The sequence below is a fragment of the Pteropus alecto genome, unplaced genomic scaffold, assembly GCF_000325575.1.
Source record: "Pteropus alecto unplaced genomic scaffold, ASM32557v1 scaffold65, whole genome shotgun sequence".
Taxonomy (NCBI): Eukaryota; Metazoa; Chordata; class Mammalia; order Chiroptera; family Pteropodidae; genus Pteropus; species Pteropus alecto.
This window is the reverse complement of record NW_006439191.1, coordinates 363938-389476: the sequence shown is the minus strand read 5'-3', so window position 1 is coordinate 389476 and position 25539 is coordinate 363938. Positions and strand designations below refer to the sequence as shown.

At 48.1% G+C, this 25539-nt stretch overlaps 1 long non-coding RNA gene across 2 annotated transcripts in view; it reads left to right on the top strand.

Annotated features, from left to right (window-relative positions):
- Positions 1 to 25539, top strand: part of LOC107195954 — a 126525-nt gene that overhangs the window by 39064 nt on the left and 61922 nt on the right. Inside the window, exons 3-4 of one of the 2 annotated variants that reach the window (XR_003047569.1) lie at positions 13702 to 13847; positions 18345 to 20267. This is a non-coding gene — a long non-coding RNA (uncharacterized LOC107195954). Of the gene's footprint in view, positions 1 to 13701; positions 13848 to 18344; positions 20268 to 25539 lie in introns of those variants that run through there. The other variant, XR_001517266.2, reaches the window with a different exon arrangement.

Genomic DNA, 25539 nt, shown 5'->3' with positions numbered 1-25539 from the left:
GCACAGAGAAGGCGGTTTATCCGCTGACTCCTGGGCTCAGGCCTTGCTTTTCTAAGCCTGCTTCTCACGGCTCCTGCAGCCGGAACTCTAGGCTTTGCTGCTTGCCCTGCCCTTGTCCTTCGGCCTTGTGTAAACTCGATGACTGAATGTGGACTCCTTCTTGGCTGACTCAGAATTCTATGGATGCTCCATGTGGAATTGCCCCGGGAGTGGGGGGCTCTGCTTCCTGGAAGGGGGACCAGAGGGACAAGAGTCCGGAGGTTGCCGCCTGGCCTGTGCAAAGCAGTTAGGCTTCATCGTCAGCTGGTGGCTGGTGGGAAGGCAGAGTGCTTTCAGTGGGGGCCCGACATGGTCAGATTTGTGGTTCAGAACAATTATGGTCGGCAACCGGGAGCCACCAAGGACAGTTAGAGGCTAAGGATGGAGGTACCAGATCGTGAGGACTGGAACCTTCGTAGCATCCTGGCCGGTCCCTCACCTTGGTGCTGTGGGGCTCAGGCACGAGGGTGAGAGGAACTGTAAGAGGAAGAGGTTCCAGGATTGGCAACCAGAGAAGGTGACTGCTGCTCCAAAGGGGATTCTGGAGCCAGCGGTCTCTGTACTGGCCACGCAGGGACTCTGCCTCCCCTGGTCCCTGTCCTACCAGGTCAGGTTTGTTGAGAGGGGGCAAGGGGAATGGAGAAGGGGAGCTTTTTTGCATTTCACCGTAGGCCCAGTGCTTAAAAAAGCCTAGCTGGACATGTGCAATGGAAGCCAGAGGATGTGGTTTGGGCTGTCCCTGAAAAAGGTCTCTATTTATGTGTGGCAGGATATTTTCAGATGAGGCTTGATGTGCAGGAGAGGAGGCCGACCTGTCAGTATGGACTGCTCCTTAAAGGCATGGGCCTTTTTGGCACATCAGGAACAGAATGGAGTGGCCAATGCTCTAGGTTTCATCTTTGTTAGTGATACTGTCACAGCTGTGGTTAGGCCACAGGGCTGCTCGTCAGGTTCCTAGATCGCTAGCCCCAGTTCAGTCTATAACTCACGGTGTGATGTTAGACAAGACACTTCATTTTCCCCAGACTCTACTTAACAATCTGTAAAACACTCCTCTATCTTTTAGAAAGTGACAGGAGGTACAATTAATTTGTGTTTGTGGAGTGCTCAGAGGTCCCCAGAGCCTCTGTGCAAATAGCTGGATGTTTTCCTGCAGATTGAACCTGTGGGTTTGCGGGCTTGTGTATGGCTGCGAAGTGGGCAGAGCGGTTTTCATGATTTCGTGTTCACATTCTTGGAAGAGACTTATTTCATTCCAGTTTCTTTTTTTCTTATTCGAAAATATTCTTTAGGAAAGTTCTTTTAAAATAGGGAGCTGTACAGCTACAAAGAACAGCCATGTACCCACCAGCCGGAATGAACAAATATTGACCTTTTTTTGCAATGAACAATTTTTATTCATTTAAAAATATTTTTATCTAACAACACACCGTGACTTATATGTGGGTTTTAAACCTTGTTTGTTTTTACAATAAAAGAAACGAAACATTTGTATGTCCCCCATCCCACTCGTTTGCCTTCACCTAACCCCGGGGGTGACACTGTCATGGGTATGTGCCTCCCTGTCCGTGACTGTGAGCCTGCGCGTGGCTGCCTGGGTGGCTGTCATCCCCCTGTGTATACCAGAACCAGGCCGTAGAAGGATGTGCGTGCACAGAGTGTGGGGTTGAGTCAGGCAGACCAGGGTTCGAGACCTGCCTCTAGCGCCTCTAGCCTATGTGTCTTTGCCACTTCGAGCCTCGGTTTCCCCATCCATAACCTGGCAGTGATTACTTTACACTGTCGTTGTTAGCACCGGAGACAGTGGTGTAGTGATTGGCTCCGTAAATGGTAACTAATATTACTTAACCATTTATGTTTTTGTCTCTTTTTTTCCCTAGATAGAAAGCCCTTTGAGACAGGGCCACTGCCCTTAGCCAGTATTAAATACCCTTTGTATTATTTATGGTGCCTCCTAGCTCAGTGTAGAATCCTACTGTTTCTTGAAGAACTGAGTGTCCTGTGTTCCTATGTCCTATGTTCCCTGCTCTCAGCCTCACTTCAGGGCCGGTACAACAGTGATTATATTCTCGGTCCACCCAGGTGACACTGGGACAGTCTAGCTGAGGACACGCGCCAGGTTCTGCTGTAGTCTCTTCAGGTCGCGCAGTAACCGGATGTAGTGGTGAGGAGGGGGCATGCAGAGCCCCCTCGCTGCCCTCGATTTTCTTAACAGGGGCGATGTTCCAGGGACACTTTTGAAAGACCGTGTCCTCACCGCACAGGTAAATGCTCATTTCTCAGTGATCCCCTCTGCCCACCGTGCTCATGATATCCATCTTTGGCAGAATGTGGGAAACACAGGACACACGAGGGAACACAGTACGGGGGACAGAGGACACAAGAAACAGAGGCCACAGGATACAGAACACGGGGACACGGGGCAGGACAGAGGGAACACAAGACACAGGACACGGGGAATACAGAATGCAGGACATGAGGGACGCAGGTAACACAAGGGACACGGACAAAGGGAATACAGGATACAAGGGACACAGGACAGGAAACAGAACACAGAACACAGAACACAGAACACAGACCGGGAAGGAACAGCAGGGGGCACCAAACCCGCACAGTTCTACCTGGAGATGACAGAGCCTGGGTGAGCCTCGAGCTACTGTATTTATTAGCCTGTTTTGCTCATCACTCTCTTTCCTGGGATTTGGTCAATTTTTTTTCTATAATAGATTCCACAGCCATGCAGCATTTTCACAATGTCCTTTGTGAAAACAACGAACGAACCAATGCCCCCCTCCCCTCACCCCTTCTCCTCACACTCTTCTGAAAAAAGAAACAAAAAGCTGCCCGGAGATTGTGGGAGTCCTCAGGAGGGGCCTCTGAGGGCCTTGGGCTCAGGGATCAGGGGCCCTGCCTCCGAGCGGCAGAAGCTGTCACCACAAAGAGCCTCCGAGCGGCAGAAGCTGTCACCACAAAGAGCCACCTCATTCATCATCTTTTGATTTGCATTCGTTCATCTTAAATCAGGAGCCAGAGACCAAGTGCTATGGACCGAATGTTTGTGTCCCCCAAATGTGTGTGTTGAGCCGTAACCCCCAGTGCGATGGTGTTAGGAGGTGGGCCTTTGGGAGGTGCTGAGGTCATAAGGGTGGAGCCCTCATCAGTGGGTTTAGTGCCTGTATAGAGGAGGCTCCAGAGAGCTTCTGTGCCGCTTCCACCATGTGGAGAAACAGCAGAAAGAACCAGAAGTCCTCACCTGACAGTGAAGCTGCCGGCACCTGACCTTGGACCCTCCAGCCTCCAGAACTGTGAGAAACCAGTGTTTGTTGTTTAAGCCACACGGCCTATGGTATTTTTTTAATAGGACTAAGACACGGGGCAAAACCTGAACCGAAACTTACTTGTCTAACTCCTGCTATTTGCTATAAGGGCTTTACCATATTTTCGTTTATATCTGTATGAGATAAGAATGATCAAGGTGCCAGAGCCGGCACTCGATAAAGGTCGTCTAATCCAGGGTGTCCTAATCTGCGTCATCTACATCCCACCTCTCTAATTTTTGACATACAGATCTGCACTCCGCTAAATTATTTGCTTAATATGGTAACATCAACTCATAGAACACTCACGTAAACTTTAAACTCGCAGTGATTTTCAAAGAAAACCACTACCATAAATGGAAAATTTGCATTCTTCAAATACACATTAAGATAAAGAGTTAACATTACACAAAGCACGTAGTACACCTCCTTCATTTTGCATGCGTGGCGCTGCCGTGAATTCCCTGGATCTTCGTGAGGTGCAGGGCTGGAGTCAGCTGGGCGTGTTTCTTCTCCGGCCTGTGGCCGCGGCCAGAAGAAGCCGTCTGCTTAAACCCACAGGGCTTACGCTTTGGGACGGTCTTTGACAAAGTTGTGAAGACGGAGGTGCCAGCCTTCGTTTTCACCATCTTCCTCTTGTGCGCAAAGAAGTCCCCTGGAAGTATAGGGGGGTCTGGCCGGGGATCAGGGCCAGCTCTGGCTTGCATTGTTTTGAACAGTGACTTCAAGACGTTCGATTGTCCACTGTTAGCAGTGGGAAGTGTGGAGTCTGCATTCTCAGCGGGTGTGCTCATTCATTTGTAATTTTATACACATTACAGTACCAACATATTCTGCTCATTATAAAGTATGCATAACAATTCCGAAAAGACATGGTAAAGATGCTGAATGTAAACAGTATTTTTAAATGTCTTGCTAATTGCCGTGGTTGCGTTACTGTTCTAGCTCATATCCCAGGCACCACTTACACTCAGGATTCGAGTCCTCGTTACCAACAGTAAACACGAAGCTACATTTTAAATAGTCTTCTTGGTAATTTAAAAATGTTTTGGCTGACTTTCGAGATCTGATTATATTGTCATTGTTTTCTCTTGCAATGTGGCTGACTCAACTCGTCAGGCCCGCCCTCTTCTTGTTCAATTTTACTTCTATCCACGTACATTATTACTTCAACCCATGTCTTTATTAAGAAAAACATTAAAGCTCTTGCCTATTTGGGGGATGATTAGCTTAGCTATAAACTAGATACTCTCTGTAATTCCACTGACCTAGACTCATCCATAGTTGGTCACATGGTGCTGAGAGGGAACCCAGAAACGAAGTTGCCACTGTCAACCAATGTCCCCTGTTCCCGTGGGATCCCTGAAGACCCTCGACGACCTGTGATCATTGATGAGTGGACCAGGCGAAGGCATGAAAGTCATTGCTTATAGTGAATATTCATAAAGCTTATTTTATTTTGTGTTTAATTATATAAAAATAAATATGTGGACATCTTAATATTTTCTTCCTTCACCTTACGGGTCATCTTTTGCAACCCGCCAAATCTACAGATCACAGATGTAGAGATGTAATCCAAGCACTTTGACTTGGCACATTAAGCCCTTCGCAGTCCAGCCGCAGCTCACCTTTCTAACTTCATCTTCAGCTAGAAACCTTACCATCTGGCCACATCTGTGCTTTTTCCACAAGACCATGAACTTCGAGAGCAGCTGTGGCATCCTCTCCATCCTTGTATTTTCAGAGGCTCAAATCCATAGAGGGCAGATTCTTAGACCTCAAAGCATAAGTGCTGCCATGAAGAGTCGCGGGCTCTCTGCCTTCCTGGTGGAGCCAGTGCTAACCCTCTGCACAGTGCAGACAGCGGGGCTGGGCCACCTTGTCTCTACGGACTTGTCCAGGTGCCTGGCCCCCACGCGGGCCAGCGAGGCGGGAGCCGATGGGCCGTTTGGCGCCTGCCGGGGACAGAACAGCGCTGAGCAGATGGGGCACACTGTGAATTCTGCAGCACAGTTTTCCATCCTCTGCCATCACTGCATTATCACAGATAGATGATCTGTCCCCAGACAGCTCTACGATGACACCCATTCTCCTTGTGAGGCCTTCCTGGGCCACCTCTGGGTTTTTTAGGAGACTTAGGTATAAAGCCAGGTGGCTCCACCCACCGCCCCAGCTTAGCTTCTGTTTTGGGAGAGAGAACTCCAGTTTTAGAGTGGGATTAGGCAGAACGTCACCCGGACTCTGGAGACGGGTCACCCTGCGTGGTGTCATGGGCAGTTATAAGTGTTCTGGCTCCGGGCTATGTTCGTGGTGCTTATCTCAGTCTCTTGTTTTTCCCCCCAATCCTCTCAGCTCTCTGGACCTGAGGGAGGTTGGTGGGGGAGGGTGATCCCCATGGACCCCTCAGACCTGAGCGGCTCTGGAGAGAAGGGGCGGTACTGAGCGGACCTCAGAGGGAACCTCAGTCTCCAGCCATTGGCCCGTGGGATGTGTAGAAACGACAGGCTGGGAGCCTATTTAGCTGAGCTGTCCCGGAAACCAGGCCGCACGAACTCAGACCGTGCCCAGTGTCCCTGTCGGACGCGGAGCGGGCGGGCTGTCTCGGCCCCCTCGGGCTTACTTATTCCCCTGACCTGGCGCCCGGGCCTCGGCTCGCAGGGCGTTTCTCCCTCACGGGAAGCGTCTTTTCATTCTCTGTTTCCGAGCACATCATTTACCGAGGAGAAGTACGGGCCTGACTGACGGTCAGTGAGGATGTTCCGGCTGCTGGGCCCTGGGGGCGATGGGTGGGTTTGAAGGGCTGGGGCATGCAGACGACACCCTCCACCCTCCGTCGCAAACCTGGTGCACCGCACCGACCCCTAGGCCGGCCCTTCTGGCAGCCATGGCGGTCCCCTCCGTGTCCGCAGACTGGACGGGTGTTCGTTTGCAGTGTCCGGAGGCCGGAGGTTTAGGTGCCTTGGAAGTGAATTCGCGAGCTGTCGGGGAGGCTGGAGCAGCAGAGCTGGGCCTCACTGAAGGTGGCCGCAGGCCGCAGCTCACACGTGTGTACCGTCAGGACGCGCCGGACCACGGCTTTCTAAGCCCTTTCGATGCAGTTACTGCAATAAACAGTTACTGAGTACAAAACGCTGGGGATGCAAGACGGACTTGGTACTTGCCCTCAGAGCCAGGCGTCTGCATTTAGTCACTCCAGTAACTTGGCGACACAGGGAAGGCAGGAGGACTAGCTTCATTTGACCACGAGGAAGCTGCAGTTTGGGGACGCGGAACAACCTGTGGAGGCCAAACGAGTGGAAGGAGGAGGCTGGAAGCAGCCTTCGGAGTCCAGATGCAGCCCTTACGCTGTCTCCAGATCCAGGTGTGGCAGATCTGGGTTGACTCACTCAATGCCACCAATTACGACACGTGGGACCTTGGTGAGTTACTGTACGTCTTTAGCCTCAGTGCTACCACTTGGCTTGCTTTGAAGATTAAGGGAGACAAAGTTTAAAACCTGCCTGCACCTGACTGCGGTAGGCGCTTAATAAACCGCAGCCGTCGCTGTGGTTTTACGTGGCCCGGCCGCCTCTGGACTTGGAGATGTGAGGGGTGAACCCCGGGGACCTTATAATACGCATAATTTGCCGTTAAACGTCAGTCCAATATTCACACCCACGTCAGTGAAACCCTTCAGAACTAACTACAGTTAACCGCTCACTTTGTTGACTGTGGTTTGTGTGAGGAAAGCGAAACAGCCTGGTTATTAGTATTAGTGTTACTGTTATTACTGTTTATGGCCACGACGACTACTGATTATCGTTATTAGTATTTAGCTTTCCTACATTTTACCTGTGCTGCTCAGGGCGGGAGAATGCTGCTGATGTATTTGTTGCAGATAATAAGGACCAAGTGAGGTTTATCTAATGTTTTTATTTAGGGTCTTTGATTTTGAATTTATGTCACTGACGGGGCATCTTTAATCTCTGATAGGAAATGAGCCTCTTTTTACCTCTGTCTCTCAGGAAGGACAGTGTGACAAACCTCAGAGAGCAGGGTTTATAACAGTCAAAAATCAAGGCGGCCTAGCGTGGGGCTTTAAGATGGGAAAACAGGCCCTATTAATCCAAAGATTCTCGTTAAGAAGGAAAGTTATCAAATTAACACCTCAGTGACAAGTATCCTTTACTGTAGATAGTACTCAGTTTAAGGCAGGTACAGAAAGAAGGTCAGGGTGAAAAATGCTAGAGCTGCACTTTAAAGAGAGGCAAGGAAGGCCTGGAGGCCGTTAGCATCTTTAACTGGCCGAGTGGGTAACTGGCACCCTGTCTCAGAAAGCGCCCCTCGCCACGGGGACACGCGGGAGGACCTGGCTTTTCTGCGGCCACACAGTTCACCCCATGACAATTGTCTGGCTCCTTTGGCACTCTAGCTATGGCCCTCACTGAAGGAACAGTGATTTCCAACAACATAATTCGTGCTCTGATCCCACTGGCAAATTCTAGTTTTGTAAAGGTTCATGATATAAAACAGAAAGGAAAATTCTGACCCACGTGCAAATTTTCTCCACCTCTTCCTCCCTTCCTTCCATCCCTCCTTCCTTCCCCCCTCCCTCCCTCCTTTCCTTCCTTCCTTTTTTAACTTCCTTTTTAACTCAGTACCCGGCTCTTCATTCCTTCCTCACTTTTCCTTCTTTCAAATGTTAGGTGTTTTGTCTGGTTGCATTTGAGTGCAATTTCTCTCATCGGGGTAGAGAATGAGGGACTTGGGGTGTGTATGGAGAGGTCGAGGCTTCTCTTTCTTTCCCCGGTTTTGTGCTGTCTTGATTTAAGACTTGGGGCAGCGTTAAGTTTGCAGTACATTAAATCTGTGATGAATCTCCTCCGAATGAAGGGGTTCAGATTTTTCTGGAACCATTTAATTTCTGCCATATGTTTCCCCCACATAAATCATCCATTGCTGAATTGTTCTGTATCCTGGTCTTGCTAATGCAAGTGCCTATTTTGGGATGTGGAGCTTTGGCTTCTGTCATGCTAGTTCATTGCAATGAACATGAACTACGGTTTTTTGTTTGTTCATTTCATTCTGTGTTGGTGCCATGCTAACCTGACAATGTCAGTAGCTGGGGAGGCACCGCTTGCTTGCCACTCTGGCTCGAAGAGTAGTGGATGTCAAGCCTGGCTACACGTCAGACTCACCTGGGGAGCTTTTAGAAAAGACCTATGTCTGGGCCTGACCTTCAGAGGTTCTCAGGCAATTGGCCTGGTCCATTTTCAAGTGGCTCTGATGCCAGTTAGAGTTAAGAACTGCTGCAAACCACACCATTTTTAGACTGTTCTATAAGACTCAGCTCAGGGTGGTTTCCCAGAGAAGCTTTCTCTGACATCCTCTCCCTGCAAGCCTCGGCTCAGAGTCTTGTTGCTATGTCCCCAGAGGTGCCCAGTCTCTGTGTGTCTTGTACCTAGTGCTTATCGTCCTATATTATAATTTATTTATTAGTCTAGCTTATGTAAGAGCTTCCTAAGGTCTGAAACCATATATTTTTAAATCTTCGCATCCCCTGCACTTAGTACATTTCTAGGTACCTGTGTAACCAAGTACATGTTTTTTGAGTGAATAAATGAATTAGACTACACACAGATTGACCAAACTGGTCTAAACAAAATTGCTTGAGCCCCTTTGTGCAGTTCTGACAGATTTTTACCATAAAATGATGTAATAAATCTGCCTTCCCCACTTAGAAAAAATTTTTTTTTTTTTTACACAAGTTAGTTTGGACTGTAAAAGATTCCTGCTAGGTGTCAGTACTTAGCAGTGGGATGTTACAAGTGACTGACTCTAAAATGGACCATGGGTGGAAGGCAATGAGGATCTTTCTATCCCCAGTGAAGGGCATCTGACCTTCCACAGTCAGGGTCTGTCATTGTGCATCTCCAGCTGAGTCGGTCCGTCGATGCATGCCTGTCACGGTGGCGGTGCCTTGTTCTACTCTACACATACATGCGTGACAGCAGCATGTTCCACCCATGGATGAGGGGCGAAGGCTTGGTTGGCCATCACCGTTAGGCCTAGGGGTACATGGGATACAGCAAGACTAGTGGTGTTCAGGGACCAGCGATCTGTGAGCCTCAGGTCCGGGCTGAGGACCAGGGGGTAAAACAGTGAGATCAAGGCTGGATGATGCTGGGAGTAGCACCCTGAAGGAGCCAAAGGCCCAGAGGAGGAGTATCAGAAGTGGAGCCAGAAAATCCAAAAGGAGAGTCGAGACCTGGCAAGACCGAGGAGACAGGCGTGCTTTGAGGAGATGCTGGGCAGGTCTGCCAGATCCCAGGGGATGGAGTTTGTGCCGCTCAGGGTCTGCCTGAGCTTCATGCTGCCACTAAGGTGTCACTGGCTGCCTGGAGAGCACTGTCAGTTTCCCTCTCGTCCTCCACTTCAGCTGATGGCTGTGTGTGACATCACATGGTGTGCTAGGTCAGAGACTAGGGTGGTCGCACAGCAGATTCGCTTAGCCAGTGACCTCTCCTGGTTTTTTTTTTCCTATTATGAATGTTTGTATTTTATATTCCCACCAAATTTGAAGTCAGAACTCCCCCTCAGCAGCTGGCACAGGGTAGACCAAAAGAAGGTGCTTGAAGCCGCTTGACGAGTTTGAGCATCACTGTGTGTGTGGGCACACTGCGTGTGGGGTAGGTGCCCAGAGGAGAGTGAAAATGAGTCGGCACAGATCTGCCCGCTGGGGGCTCGAGCCTGCTGTCATTCCGGTGGCCGACTGACATCGCAAACAATGCATGGCTTTTATGTGCCACCCATCAGTGCAAGGAATCCTGTGAGCCCCTAAGATCATTTTTCAATCCTGACAGAGCGAGAGAAGGTACTGTTTCGTACTGCAGGAGACTTGACCTTCATTTCTGAAAAGCGCCCGTGAGATGGTTGTTGGATAAAATTGTGAACTTGGCTTGATGGTTGTCACTAAGGCAACAAACCCTAAAATAGGGACTGGTACTGATAAATACTGAGAAAATAAGGGCTCATACTGATAGAACAGGTGCTGATAGCAGGTCCTTTTCGATGAACATTTTGTTTCCAGTAGCTCCACTCTGTATTTATAGCACAACATGATTTACTGAAAGCCTGTGATGAAATGTCATATGGAATTTCATGCAAAGTGATTTCTAAGAAGACTTTTAAAGTCACAGAAAGTTGACCTCGATAAAACGTTAAGCAATAAAAACAGGTTATAGTACATAGTGTTTATAAAAAAATTATAGGTATATATATATGTACACACAAACACGCATATATACATTTATCTACATCTACATCTGCATACTCACACACATGCTCACACTCTCTCACACACGCGCACATATGCGCACACCTAACAGGAAAATGCCCAGTGTTAATAGTGGTTCCCTTTAGGCCATATAAGTGGTTTGGGTTTTCTTCTTTTATATTTCCAAATGTTCCGTAATGATTATGTATTCTTTTTTCTACATGATTTTATATTTTATGATCGGAATATGAAGACAAAAATAAGCAGTCAGAACGTATTTGATAACGTCACGCGTGGGTCACATCACAACTATCCCACATTCAAGAGACTCCCCAGCTCGTGCCTGGCCATCCAGGAGGCTAACGGTGGAATTGAGAATTAAGTTTGGAGAATTTTGAGGTTCTTTGCTATCTTCCCAAGGGCCCCGGCCCATGGGCTCGAAAAGGCAGACTGCCGACGTCACTTCTTTGCCTGTCTGTGTCTCAGGGGGTGGGGTGGGGTTCGGGGCTGGACACTGCAGGGCCAAGTCTTCCAGAGAAACCTCTGCAGGCAGCTGTCACTGCTCCTGCCTGAAGTGGGAGAGCTGGGGAGTGCGACTCGCCACACGGCCTCATGAATATCGGTCGCCAGCTTGCCTTAGCTCAGAGCAACTGTTCAGCTATGTTCTCACTTTGTTTGTGTCACGCTGGGATCCAGTTGTTCATTGGCACAGAGAAGCTGAGTGTTTCCACTTTGATACATCAATCTGTGTCAGCCTGCTGGTGTATTCATTTATTAGCATATGTGCAAGAAAGTATGTATGCAAAAGAAAGTGTGGCAGAGGAATGAATTCCGATATGGGCGATGGGCGGATGTGTGCTTATATTTTCCATCTTCTCAGGCCAGGGATTTTGATGTGAGGCAAGAGTGCTGGCCATCGAAGTGGCCAACATTAGCAAGAAGAACGGGTTTTCGTGGAGATGTGCCACTCTGAGCCATCAGAACGAATGACCTAGTGCCTCCTCCAGGTTCACGCAGAACCTCAATGAACTTATGCTGCCTTCCAGAGTGAAGCTTGGACCCTACCATGGGGAGCTGGCGGGACAGGACAACTCAGGGGGAACTGTGGGCGGAAGAGGCAGGGAGGCAGACAGGGAAGCTGATTTCCCAGACGTTCCCTGTGTGGACTCCATGACGCAAGTAAGGAATCCTTTTAACTCTAGTTATGCCCAACCTGCTAAAAGTAAGACTTCTTTCTGATGATGAACTCTACCTGCATGCCCTACCAGATGTGATTGAGGGGGTCGAGATATAATACTAATTTCTACATGCTGATGTAGGCGTGGGAACCAGGACTGTTTCTGCTAACGTTTGCCTGAGGGTCCACAGGTGGGAGCCAGCTTGGCACTGCTGAGAGCCTGCATTAATTAGGCTTTGAGAAAAAGTTAGACTTCGTTGACGTGTAGAAGTGGAGAGTAGAAAAGAGGACACTCCAAATGGAGGGAGATGTTCTCGCAAAGTCGCAGGGCTGGGATAGAGATGAAAGTATTAGGGAAAAGAGGACCAGTCTGGCGAAACGTAGGGGCTTACCTGCTGTCTTAGTTTCCCGTGGCTGCCATAACAAAGTACCACAAAACAGGCAGCTTAAAACAATGGAAACTTATTCTCTCACAGTCTTGAAGTCAGAAGTCCAATGTCAAGGAGTCGACAAGGCCATGCTCTTTCTGAAAGTTCCAGAGGAGAAACCGTTCCATGCCTTTCTATTAGCTTTCGGTGTCGCCCGCAGTCCTTGGCGTCCCTCACTATGGAGCCGCATCTCTGCATTCTCTGCTTCCTTGTCACCATGTGTGCTGTGCCTGTCTCGGTGTCTCTTCTCTTCTTATGAGGACACCTGTCATATTGGATTAGGGCCCACCCTAATTCAGCACGACCTCATCTTAACTCGATTACCTCTGTTAAGATCCTATTTCCTAATAAGGTCACATTCACAGGTACTAGGTACCTTACAGGTACTGATGCGGTTAGAAATTCAACATATCTTTTTGAGGGGACACAGTTCAACCCATGACACCTGCTAAACAAATAATAGGTGATTATTTCTTGTTTGTTGAATGAATAAATAAAATGAATGACATGTATTGGATATAAGGTGCGTACATGGTTAAGTGAAATTACTGAGGATCTTAAATGCCAGGTGGGAAAGTTTGGACAATGCTTTACCTAGGGTGGTAAAGCTTGTTAATTGAAATGCTGAGTTGATTTGATAGGGCCAGACAGTGGAGAGTTATAGTTTATAGTTTGAGATTTAAGAATTTTAGAACTTCAGTCTATCTAAAGATGTCACCAGATTTTTGTCCCTTGATTCTATTAAAAAAAAAAAAAAGACTGTTAAGAATAGCATTTGCCAGCTTGGAACACCCAAGTAGCAAGTCTGTGGTCTCAAAACAGAGCTTATTGTTATTTTTTTGAAAGTAGCAGCAATGGACTCAGGAAAGCAAACATGGAAAAAGCCAGTGATAAGACCATCATGAACATGGTGTCATTTTCTACAATGAAAGAGTCTAAATATAGTCTCTGTGATTATGGATCAGCACCACAGACAGCGTCTCCCACCTGGCCTTCCTAAGTCTCACAGACAGGACCCATACATTTCTTATCTTTCCACAGCTTCATTAGAGGAGCTGATATTTTGGCTCGTGAGTAGGACTGAACAGCAATGAACGAGTCAGGAGGCTGATTTCTTCGTAAGTCTCCCTATCAGTCCCTCAGTGGAAGGCACAGGTGCTGTTCTGACAGGTACTAATCAGCTGCAGGCAGTGCGCTTTGCAGATTGAGCCTGTTTAGAAACAAGGGACATTCATAACTACCTAGCAGCCTATGCTTCTGAACCCATCTGTTCTGGGTTGAATTGTATCCCCCCAAAAGACACATCATAATTCTAAACCCCAGGACCTCAGAATGGGACCTGTTTTAGAAATAGGGTCTTTGCCGATGTAATCAAGTTAAGATAAAACCATTAGGGTAGCCCATAATCCGGTGACTGATTTCCTTATAAGAAGAGAGAAATTTGTTCTGTTTTGTTTTGTTTTTGACATTTTTTTTTTTTAATAGGAAAAGGGAAATTTGACCATAGACACAAGGAGAACACCATGTGAGGGCAGAGACACACAGGGAGAAGGCCACGTGACAACGGGCAGAGATTGAAGTGCTGGAGCTCAAGCCAAGGACAGATGAGGACTGCAAGAACACGCCAAGAGGTAGGAGAGGAAAAGAAGGTTTTAGAGGGAGCTGACACCTCAGTTTCACGCTTCTAGCTGCCAGACTGCGAGAGAATAAATTTCTGTTGGTTTAAGCCACCCAGTTGTAGTACTTCATGATGGCAGCACTAGGAGACGAACACACTTTTCCCCTCATCGAAGCTTACCTGTCCTGTATTGCCTTATGTCCTAGGACTTGTCCTTGTCCTTGGACAACTTAGCAAACTCAGGTGTTTGCCGTTGTCGATGGCATCGTGGGGTGCGTGGGAGCTTCTGAGCCCTGCGTGCTCTGTAAAGGAGCCTTGTCAGGCAGGTCACCCACAGATGTGGTACAGAGGAGAGTTTAATGAAGGGCACACGGAGGTGTGGACTGGAGCGAGGGAACTAACGGGGCCGGCGAGGGATGCCTGCCTCCACCCTCAGGCCTGAAGGAGGCAGGGAAGGACAGTCACCAGGGCCGGGGAGCCGGGGGGTGGGCACCTGACGGCACTGTTCTCCCACCCTCTGATTTCCCTTAGCTTCACCCGACCAGCAGCTGAAGGGCAAGAGAGCCTGTGGCTGCTCTGTAAAAGTCATCCTCTCTGGGGTCAAGGAAGGGTGAAGAAGGGTGGAGAGCGAGGTCCCCAGAGAGGGGGTGGGGAGGGATGGGCGCTGACAATGCCAGGTGGGGTGGGGAGCCGGCGGTCAGCAACGCACCCTTCCACCCTTCGCAACTGTCGTCTGTCCGTCCGAGGATGTGCCTAGTATGAAAAGCCCCCCTTCAAACCTATTTGCATTGTGGTGACACCATTTTTTATTGTGGGAAATAGCTGTATCTTAAAGCTAAGTCCTAGTATAGACTCTTTTAATGCTCAAGGATAGTGGGCAGAGATGGACAGAGGGAAAACTGATGAAGACGGGACAGACAGTGGTGGTCTTGGTAGCTTGGGGGCGAGGGCCGCCGGGAAGGGAAATAGTGGCTAGGGATGAGATTGTATGAAAGAGCCATGCACTAAGGAAAGGGAGCTGAGGCGGATTCCAGTTCACGGAGAGAACGAGCTAAAGAAAGACTTGGAAAGATGATCTGGACTCAATCCCAAGAGAGAGATTAGTGCAAGGAATTTCTGAATGTGAGAATCGGGGAGAGCGAAAGAGTATTTTCCTCACAGGGTTATGGTGAGAAGCGAATGAGTCAATACAGGGAAAAGTGCTCTTTAGTTATAGAGCGCTGGGCAGGGTACGTACAGAGTGCACAACAACTACAGTAGTAGCCGGCTAGTTTGGGGTACAGGCGGTGCGTGTTTTCGGCTAACCCGATGGGTAGTGTACGGCTGCTCATTGTCCGTTTCACTTACGATAAACAAAAGGGACTTCGTTTCCTCAGCTAAAGGTAGAGGACCTAAGGTATGAAGTAGGGCAGATCTAAGAATAGAAATCAGACACATTGATCAAGAGGGAAAAGTTTGCAACTTCGGTTTTGGCAAACTCCTGGATTTGTTCCCCACTGTTGGACGTGGTAGTTTTCAGTACCACAACCGACTGGCCGAGAGGGGATGCTTCTGAGACTCCTCCGAGCAAGTGTGTGCAGGAGAGCTGGGGCCATAATCCCATTCCTAAGTTTTTCGACGTGTCCATAGCAACAACAGTAGCAATCTCAAAGAGCTTTCGGTTGGGGTGTTTTCAGATCCCAAGCTCCCCCTGCCCCCTTCCTTTTGCTCCCAGGAAGAACTTCCTCCGGCGCGTCTCTACGATTCTTCCCGGTTCCTTCTCCACTTACCCTTTAAACGTAGCTTTCCTCAGAGTCCTGTCTTCCCATCTCGTCTCTTCTCGCTCAGGTTCCCTTTCTGAGGGGGTCTCCCCCGTATCCACTGCTGCATTTCCTGTGGCGAACACAAATCACTAACGGTCTCCTGGATATCTTCACGAGCACTTCTTATCCGTAACTAGAAATGACCACATTCAATTCAGCACCCCACTTTCTACCATACTGCTTCTTTCGCCATGTTCACTTGTCTTGGCTATTGGGACTTCTACCCTTATCGCCACTTGGGCTGGAAACCTCAGTCACGTTCCGTGGCCTGTCCTCCATTCTCTCTAGATCCCAGTCTGTCTTGGCATCCAAATAATCGATTGCCAAGTCCCCTCCCCACTTTCTTCCTTTGAGCTTCCTTCCCAATCCAATACTTAGTTCAGCTCTAATTTAAGTACTTATCAACTCTCCTCTGTATTGTTTCAATAGCTTTGACATACCAGATCTTTAGCCCAGTTTCTTCATGGTCACATGAGTTATCCTTCTGCAATTTAGGTCAGATACCTTTACCCCCCAAAGTCTTCCGTGGCTCCTTCTCGCCCGAAGTATTTTGTTCAATTCCTGGTTGTGGCCTTAAGACCCTCCGGGGCTTAGCCCCAGCCCACCTCCCCAGCGTCCTCGAGCACCGTGCCTGTCTCTGCGCCCACGTGTCACACTGCGCTCCTCACCCTCCCCTGTGCTCGCCATTCAGACATCTGTGTTTTCCTTATAGTGTCTGTGGACTCGTCTTCACTTCATTCAAGTCCACCTAATTAGAAATAGCCGTTCCCTGCTTCACCTTTCCACGGCCTTCTGCCTGCTCCTCTGCTTTAGTACTTCCTGTCACTTTGCTTTATGTCATCGCTGATCGCCTTCCCTCCCGATAGTAAGCTTTTCAAGGGCAGCCACTGAATTTTCTTCATTTGCGTATCCCTATGGCTCCATCACGCAGGGCTGGGTTCTCAAAAACTGTTAATGACTGACTACTACTCAAATCATCCAGTGTGGGTAATTGAGAGGCTGGCCTCGAAGTATGTATCCCAGCTTCAGAATGTCTTCCCTCCTCACGGTAGCTAGAAGTTCAAAAGAAGACAGTCTAGTTCCTGCAGTGCCGCTGGGGAGTCTGAAGCGGAAGGACAGCTGCGCTCTCATTCTGTTTTGCCCTAGTGGTTTTTGTCTCGTGGCCTCGACTTGAAATTCCAGTTGGAAACTTGAAATGCAACCAAAATAGTTTCTTCCGTGTCACCCAATAATAAGACTTTCTAAAACCCTTCATTTTCACTCAAACGTTTCCCTTGGAAATCAACCCTGCTACAAAGTGGGGCTAATTCAACTGCCACCCATGCAGATGTGGTTGTGAGGAGGGCTTTCAATGGGACATTTTTAGACTCTTCGGTATGTCAACAAGTTAAGAGTTTCATTCATTTAAAAAATGTAAATAAATGCAGCTGCATCTGGCCCTAGGAACAATAAAAGTGAGATCGTGGTGTGAAGCCAAGTGAGAAGATGCTCTAAATTGAGAGCGACACCGAGTCGAGGATAATTTAAGGAGCATTAATAAATATTTTTAGAAAACTCATCCAGCATAACTCATACCTCCAGCTCATCTTTCTCCCACTCTGTGAGCTAACAGAATTCACAGCGACAGCTGAAGAACAACAAATAAAGAACTGGCTGCTTGCCAAAACCAATTAAATGGTGAGAAGAGGAAGTCACATGCAATTAACACACATGTTGGACTTCTCCATTACTATACTTAAGACATTATATAACTTCATATTTCTCAGTAGAATCTCTTATTGAATTAAGCAGCGTTCGACTTTCAAAAACTAGGTTTCCGGAGGCCAGCTCGAAAGTCTGTTTAAAGATATAATACATTTTCTCATAAAAATGCCATTATTAATGCATTTAGCTACCCAGACTGGCCCACTCAGTCGTTTAAACTTATAATATTAATGTCATACCGTACATTTGCAAGAAAAATGAGTAAAAAATATTTCCATTGCAATATTAGCATTTATGCAAGTAACTTAATCTCTCACTCTCCCTGAAATTGATCAAGAAAGGTTTTCATTCTTTACTAAATGATAACGCCCGTGGAAAATAGATTTAATTAAAGGCGGATGAAAATCTAGATCGGTGCTGTAGTGGGGAGTATGAAAGGAAATTGGGGCCCTTTCCCAGGCTTTCTGCTTTGATGCTGTTGGTTCTTTACGACGTTTCCCTCACTCTCTCTTCCCTCATGTGGCTGTATCACTGGCACTGCTTTCAACTCATCATTCGTGATCAGGAGCATTTTCCGCTGGCTCACAAATGGAGGAAAAAGGGGACAGAAGGGAGGGATATTTTCCTGAGGTAACTGAGCAGAAGTGACATGGCAGGAAAGAGAGAGAGAAGGCTCTTAAAAAGGGTGCGTGTGCACATGAAAAATAAATTTCCCATAGCTGTCAGATTGAGCCGAGTCAGCAAAAATACCAGAAACCCCCTTATAGAAGAAAAAAAGCTATTCATTAGATGTGAGAGTTTCGGGCTGTGCCGTTGCCTCTGGAACGCCAGACACCACCACAGAAACACAGAAGGGGCAAGCACTGTGTGCTCCTGGCCAGTCTTTTCATGGGATATTCGTAAATTGGTTATTTGTAGCTTTGAGATTTACTGTTCTCTCTCGTCAGCAACTTTGAATTTTGCGAGTGTAATGATGATTTATTTCTCTTTCACTTTCCATACAGAGTAAACTGCTCTTTCCTATTTTTAAGAATTGGCTCAACCTCCCACTCTCCATCACCATCACCTCCAGACCAACTCGCTACCACTGTTGAGATTCATCAGACCTTCCTCCAGCCAAGAAAAAGTCAGCGGCTTCCCATTTTCCTCGCAAGTTGAAACTTCCCTGCCGCGCACTAACCGCCCCCGTAGGTCTGGCCTTGCCCTTCCCTGCCAGGCCCGCGCTTGGCTTCATTTCAGGGCCTGGCACTCGCAGTCCCCTCTGGCAGGGACTTTTCTGAGACCGGAAATGCTGTTGGTCTCGTTCACCTCTGTACCCACGACTTGGAACAGTAACCCGATTGGGCGATTGATTATAGACTCATAAGTCATGTGAGAGACCCGCTGAGTCTGTTAATTATAATTCTGCAACCGGCAGGGTCCAGTGCGAGGTCTGACTTTTTAGCTGGATTGGCTCTGTGGCTCTAAGGGACAAGAGGTTCTCTTTGGCTATTGTAGAAGCTTTATGGTTCTCGAAACTTGATATTTGTTGAGATATGAAAGCCCTGAGCTTGTCATTTTGTTTTTTTTTTTCCCCTCTGTGAACTCACCAGTGTGTTCAGAGGCAGCCAGCCCATCCAGAACCTTTATATTCATCATCCCCACCAAAATGGTCGAATACAGCCAGCACGTGGTCTCCTCGAGTCTTGCCTTCCATAAGCACTTCATCCCAAGCATCCAGTGGTGATAATTTAAGTAACCGTTTGCCACCACATACTCTGCACTACCCACTTCCCACTTCCCACTGAGGTTATCACTGCATTCAGGCCAAATCTACTCAGATAGCCAGTCCGGATTCCTGTCTTTGAGTCAGTTTCCTGGGGCTATTTTAGGAGCTGAGCCTTCGTTTGGTCTGGAAGCAAAAACTACTCTAGGGTATTTAAACAGAGGGAATGTAGCACAGGAAATTGGTGGCGAAGGTCTTGGAACAGTGGAAGAGCGCAGAGGAGCGGGCCGAGTTCCTCCAAGCTTTGCCATTTGAGGAAGCCACTCCACCCTGAGGGCTGGACGCACAGAGAGCACGGTGTCACCCGGGGCCTGTCATGTGACTGCTGTGCTGCTGAGGCTGCTGCGGGGACTGGCTGCCAGAGCAGGAGTCCAGGAGCCCTCACTCGCTCCCGCCATGGCTGCTGCCACCACCTTTACTGCTTTTGTCACTGCTGTCATTGTCCCTGTTGCTGCCGCAGAATCAGGAACAAGGAAGGTTTCTCCCTTCTCCTGCTTTCCAGTCTCCTCCCAGTGGTGATGGGGTGGATTTGACCTGGGACACAGCAGAACTCTGGGTGGGGCACATATTTTTAGCAACGGAGCCTACAACAAGCATAAGCCAGAAATAAGACATTCATCCACTTAACTGGACTGTTGAAGTAGTAACGGATAGCCCTGAGGTGAGTGAGTTACCTAATGGGCCTACCTGTGTTCTGCCTGCGAGGTTGTCTCTGTGCTGGAGGCTGGATGAACACAAGGATATTGATCTCCAGAATTACAAGAGCTTCTAACAATTGGAGATAGTCTAGGTCCTCTGGCAACTTGAAAAATGACTAGGGAAGAACAGAGAGGGCCCCGTAACCCAAAATTGATCTGGAAACAATGCCAGAGGTGTCCAGTGTTAAGAAATGGTCCCTTTTCCTTGTCTTTCCTGGGCCTTGCCTGGTAACTGTACCATAAATATCCTAAAGGGGGCAGTGCTGAGAGTCAGGGGGAGGCAGTAATCTAAAAAGGAAGACAGATTGGAAGGCTGTAGACAGGAGCAATCGATGCACTGAAAAAAAAAACAACAAAAAAACAATGAAGGCTAAATGTATTAATCACCAGTTAAGGGCTAAGTGTGAAAGCTGCAGCCAGATGGCAGAATAAATCTGAGGATCAGGCTCAGATCTTAATTATAAGAGTAGCAGTGCCCTTGGAGAGGTTGATTTTCAGTTTTGTGAAGTCTGCTACTCCAAGGTCAGGGTCTTGAGTGGGGCAGAGTGAAATCCTGACACATGCAGTGGGGACATCTGGATGGACAAAATCTCGAACCTATAGATCCCTCTGAACCTCTGGGCCTGCAGAAATGACCCGTCTCTCCCTGTTACAGGCTGGCACTCCCTCTTCAAGACGATGCCACTAGGCCAATAAATAGGGTCGAGTCATAATAATGTAACCTGGCTGGAGAAGCGTGGGGGCTGCTAAGGGAGGAAAGGACTGTATCCTACAGGAGCTATAAGACTCCAACAGCATTTACTGGCAGGAGCTGGGGGAGGACACACGGGAAGGGATTCTGAGGGTTCTAGAGCAAGAGAGGTCATAATGCGGGGATGATGGACGTGTATCGTAGGGACTGCACCTTGTGGTACTGGATTTAATATCTCGGCAAAGATCTTGGGAGACGGTGCAAATATGCTGTGAAGACGGTTCTTGGAAGCTTGGAAAAAGCGGTGGTTCATGTTGACTGAAGGAGAAATGTCAGGAATGCTGTGGCAGACAGTGAAAGAAGGGATCGAAAGGCTCAGAGAAGTGGACCTGCTAGAAGGAAGTATTATCTGAAGCTGGAAGACTCGCCAGTGACTGTATCTGGGGGCAGGTCTGAGAACACTGCCAAAGTAGTAAGGGAGGAAGAGAGGACCACAGCACCCCGGGTGGCTCAGCGGCGACTCTCCCGTAAGCCAGGACTGATGTTAGGAGCTGCTGTTACACCGCTGAGTTCTCTTACAGAAGTGGAGATGGTAGACTCCCGAAATAGTGGAGGTCAGGCGGTGGCACTTATGTGTCAGAAGCAAGACGGAGCATAATTAGGATTATAATGAGAGGCAAGGTCGGAGTGACAGGTATGGGGACTAGACACCTCAGACCAGGTAGACGGTCAATGGAACAGTGTCCCTACAGGGAAGATATAGGTGCCAAGGATGTTTCTCAGTATACACAATGGAACGATCGTGGATGGATGTGTCAGGCGGTGGCACTTATGTGTCAGAAGCAAGACGGAGCATAATTAGGATTATAATGAGAGGCAAGGTCGGAGTGACAGGTATGGGGACTAGACACCTCAGACCAGGTAGACGGTCAATGGAACAGTGTCCCTGCAGGGAAGATATAGGTGCCAACGATGTTTCTCAGTATACACAATGGAACGATCGTGGATGGATCGTTCAAAAGTAGCCCAGAGGCCAGGGCTACTTTTGCTTGATCTCCAGACATGAGCCAGTTTTCAGACCCACAGCTACTGAAGAGGAGGCCAGGTTTCTGCGGTCTCTGCCATAGAAGGACCCTGCAACACCATGGTGGGGTGTATGCTAGCGACACCCCCAGTCCTTCCTCTATGCCATCTATTGTCGTTTACCTGAGTAACTGTTTCCCGGGGAGAGGGATGTGTTCCGACATTTCGATGAAGGCGCAATACGGGTTTGGAGCTGAAATCGATTCTTTGGAATCCAGAGTGTGATCGAGGCTCCCTGTAGGACTGGGGAGCTGGGAGGAGCCAGGTAATGCATGCAGTTCTGGCCCAGGTTTGTCTCTCAGCATCAGCTACAGAAGAGGCGCTGAAGGACCAATTAGGCGGGACGATGTGGCCAGTCGATGTCAGCCAGCCTCTTCCACTGGCCACTTCGGTGCTAGCACAGTGGGCACATGAATGGCGTAGCCTTGCTGGCAGGATGGAGGTTACAGGGACACAGCAGCCTGACTCTGTCTCACCGAGGCTGACGTGGACGCTGCCACTGCTGCCGAACGTCCCGTCTTCCAGCACCAGAGGTCATTGCTAAGCGTCTGGTATATCATTGTCGCTGCTCGGCAGCAAGCTGATTACACAACACCTTTCCCACCCGAGGAGGCAGAGCGATTCATCTTGCCCGCAACAGACGAATATTCCAGGTGTGAGTCTGTATTTTCGGCCTCGAAGCTCTCAGCCAGCACCACCGTCTGAGGGGCTTAGCATCTGAGCCGCCAGCATGGAATCCCACATCACATCACAGTGGACCAAGCAACACACGGAGCAGCAGTGGAGACACAGTGGTGGAAGGTGATTATGGGGCCCATCACTTACTCATTACTGGTCTCCTCACTTGCTGCATTACTCAGAAGCCGCCCGGTTGAGAGAGCAAGGAAATCATCTTTCGAAGGCACATCCGAGGCGTCCACTTGGCGATGGCAGCCTCTGAGGATGGGGCGCCCCACTCCAGAAGGCAGAACGCGTCCTTCGTGAATAACCATTCTGCAATGCCGTATCTCCAGCAGGGAGAAAACATGGGCCTGGAAACGGGCTGGAAGCAGAAACGGCGCCACCTTCCAAGGTGTGCTTCTTAAGTCACTGGCAGGTCATGTGATTATTGATAAGGTCGGGTTTCCATCTACCATCTTGCTTGCTATTTGTCCCATCTGCTTCGTGTTTCTCCTTTCCTCCTCTTCTGCATTTTTCGGGGGATCAGTTGAGTATTTTTTATGATTTCATTACTTTTACTTTGTTGGCTAATTAGCTATAATTCTGTTTTTTACTTTAGTGCTTTAGAGTTTATAGTATACATCTTTGACTTATCTTTCCCCAAAGAAAACCCCACAGTATCGGCTGTCTTTCTTTATTCCCTTGAAGGAGAATTGAGGGGTTCAGGAGTCCTCCGCCAGTCCTTCCGTTTGTACTCTGGGGGCTTTTCCAGCAGGATGTGTTCATACTCGCTTTGGTGACTACATCTCACTGCCTGTGCCCTGCCACACAGACGTAACCCCATTCGATCCTTGCCACGCCCACCTGTGGGAGGTGCTGTCATCACCCCCAGTGTATAGAGAAGGAAAGAGACTTGAAAAAGTTAAGCGACTTGTTTACGGTCACATCGTTAAGGGGCAGAGCTGGGTGAGAATCCCATTCGGGGGCTTCAAACACCCATTCGAACTGCTCACCAGTTTGTGGGTCTGGGCTCAGCTGGACAGTTCTGCTGGTCTTGCCTCTTGACATGCGGTCGCTCATGGGGCTGCGGTCATCCGACAGCTGGACCAGGGCTAATGACATAAGACGCCCCCGCTCGCCTGTCGGGAGCTGGTACTTGCTGTATCTCTCTCTGCACGTGCTCTCTTTCTTCGAGGGGGCCAGACGGGGCTTCCCAACACGGTGGTCTCAGGGTTCCGAGACAGCTCGAGCAAAACCTGCAAAGCCTCTTGAGGTCTAGACCTGGAAGTCCCGAAGTATCATTTTCACCATATTCTGTTGGTCACAGCAAGTCACGAGGCATGCTCCGACTCGGGTGGAAGTGGGGGCGCGGCTCCGGGGTGCAGGCAGTGAGATGGTGTGCCATCTGCAGAGAACTGAAAAGCAGTAATAAAACTAACTAAGAGTCGGTCCGCTTTTTATTATCACTGCGTGCTGGCAATTCTGAGCAGGTGATAAAATGCTCCCCCACCAGCAAACTGCTCCCCACTCCCTTCGGGAGCCCCCGTGTGCACGGGGTCGGGACGGGTTATCCCTGCGCAGCGGGAAAGCAGACACCGGGTGAGGTGTGGGGAGGGGGCCCTGAGAGGAGGCTTCGAAAGAACAACTCTTCCTACTTCACATTTTCATTTAGACCCACGGCTGCAACTTCTGAAAGAGCAGCATCGTTTTCAGCTTTTAAAGTCAGTTCATTATGCTGCTGTGAGCTAGTCAAATAATTTATGAATGTTAACATTAGCCTGTCGTTTAATTAAGAAATAAATGTCTTTGAACGAAAAAGTGCCTTCCAGCTTACCCATTAATTATCAGAGTACTGAAAACACCCTTCGCAAGGTGGCACTGGAAGTACTTTGGTAAAATCAGCCATCCATCATCTCTTGCCAATAGGAGTCACGGTGCCCTCTTTCCTTGCAATTCAAACTACTGGCCAGGTGAAGAGAAGGAGCCCTTACCTGTAGGAGTGGAGGCAGAGGCATCTTGACTCTGTAGTTGGGGTGCTGGGCGGGCAGTTTTGCTGCTAAGGATGTTTCTGTTAATTATACCTCCTGTTTTCTACTTTCGTTTAAAAGAGAGATGAAAATGCTTTTTATGAAGTTAACTTATTTGTGATTGGTCTTCTCTTTCCTACATTTCGCTAGGGTTTTCTCATAGCCTCCTTCGGATAATTAAGTATAAGCTCTCAGAGGCAGGAACTAGGGCTATCTATATGGTTCCTCTTTTTTTTTTTTTGATCGAAAATATATTTTTTAAAAAGTTGTGAAATATGATTATGAAAATGCATAAAAATAATAGTAAGGTTTTAAAAATTAGTATAAAGCAAATACTCAGGTCAGAATGGATTGTTGCCAGCCTCCCTGCAGCCCCTGCCTACCACTTCCTAGTTACACCCTTCCCTCTCCCCCAGGTAGCTGCTGTCCTGACTTCCGTGCTAATGTCTTTGCCTTTTTTTTTTTCAGTAGTTTTACCATTTAAATATGAATCCCTCAACACCAAATTTTAGTTTCACTGGTTTTTGAACTTTATGTAATCATAGAGTAGGTTTCACTCAGCACCGTATTTGTGAAATTCGTCTATATCGTCTAGTGTATCTTCGATGTATTAATTTTAACTATGGTATGCCATGGAATGAATACACCACAATTTACATATCCATTTTACTCTTGGTGGACATTCGCTTCACACTCATAATGCTGCTGTGAACATTCTCGTATATGCCTTTTGGTGTACCTATTATGCATTATGTAATGCCACTTCTAGGAGTCGAAGTCTGTATTGCAAAATTTTCCGAAGCGATCGAGCCATTTTGCACATTGTTCAGTAACAGGAGAATTTCTGCTGCTCCACATTCTTCCCAGCCCTTGCTGTTATCAGACGTTTTAGTTTTAACCGTGCAGGTGAGCATTTAGTGATCTTTGCTCATGGTTTTAATGTATATTGCCCTCAGTATTTAATAATATCGAGCGCTCCCCATCCTTGTGACCATCTATCAACTACTAATTTGTACTTCTTTAACCCTTCACCCCATTCTCCTATCCCCCAACCTCCCTCCCCTCTGTCCATCACCAAACTGTCCACTATATTTGTGTGTCTGTTTTTGATTAGTTTGTTCTTTTTATTCCCTAGATTCCCCATATAAGTGAAATCACATAGTGTTTATTTTTCTCTGTCTGAGTTAAATACCTTCTAGGTCCATCAAAGCAATATCTTTTTCCATCCCCTTCGTTTTAGTCTATGTGTGTCTTTTAATCTGAAGTGAGTCTTTT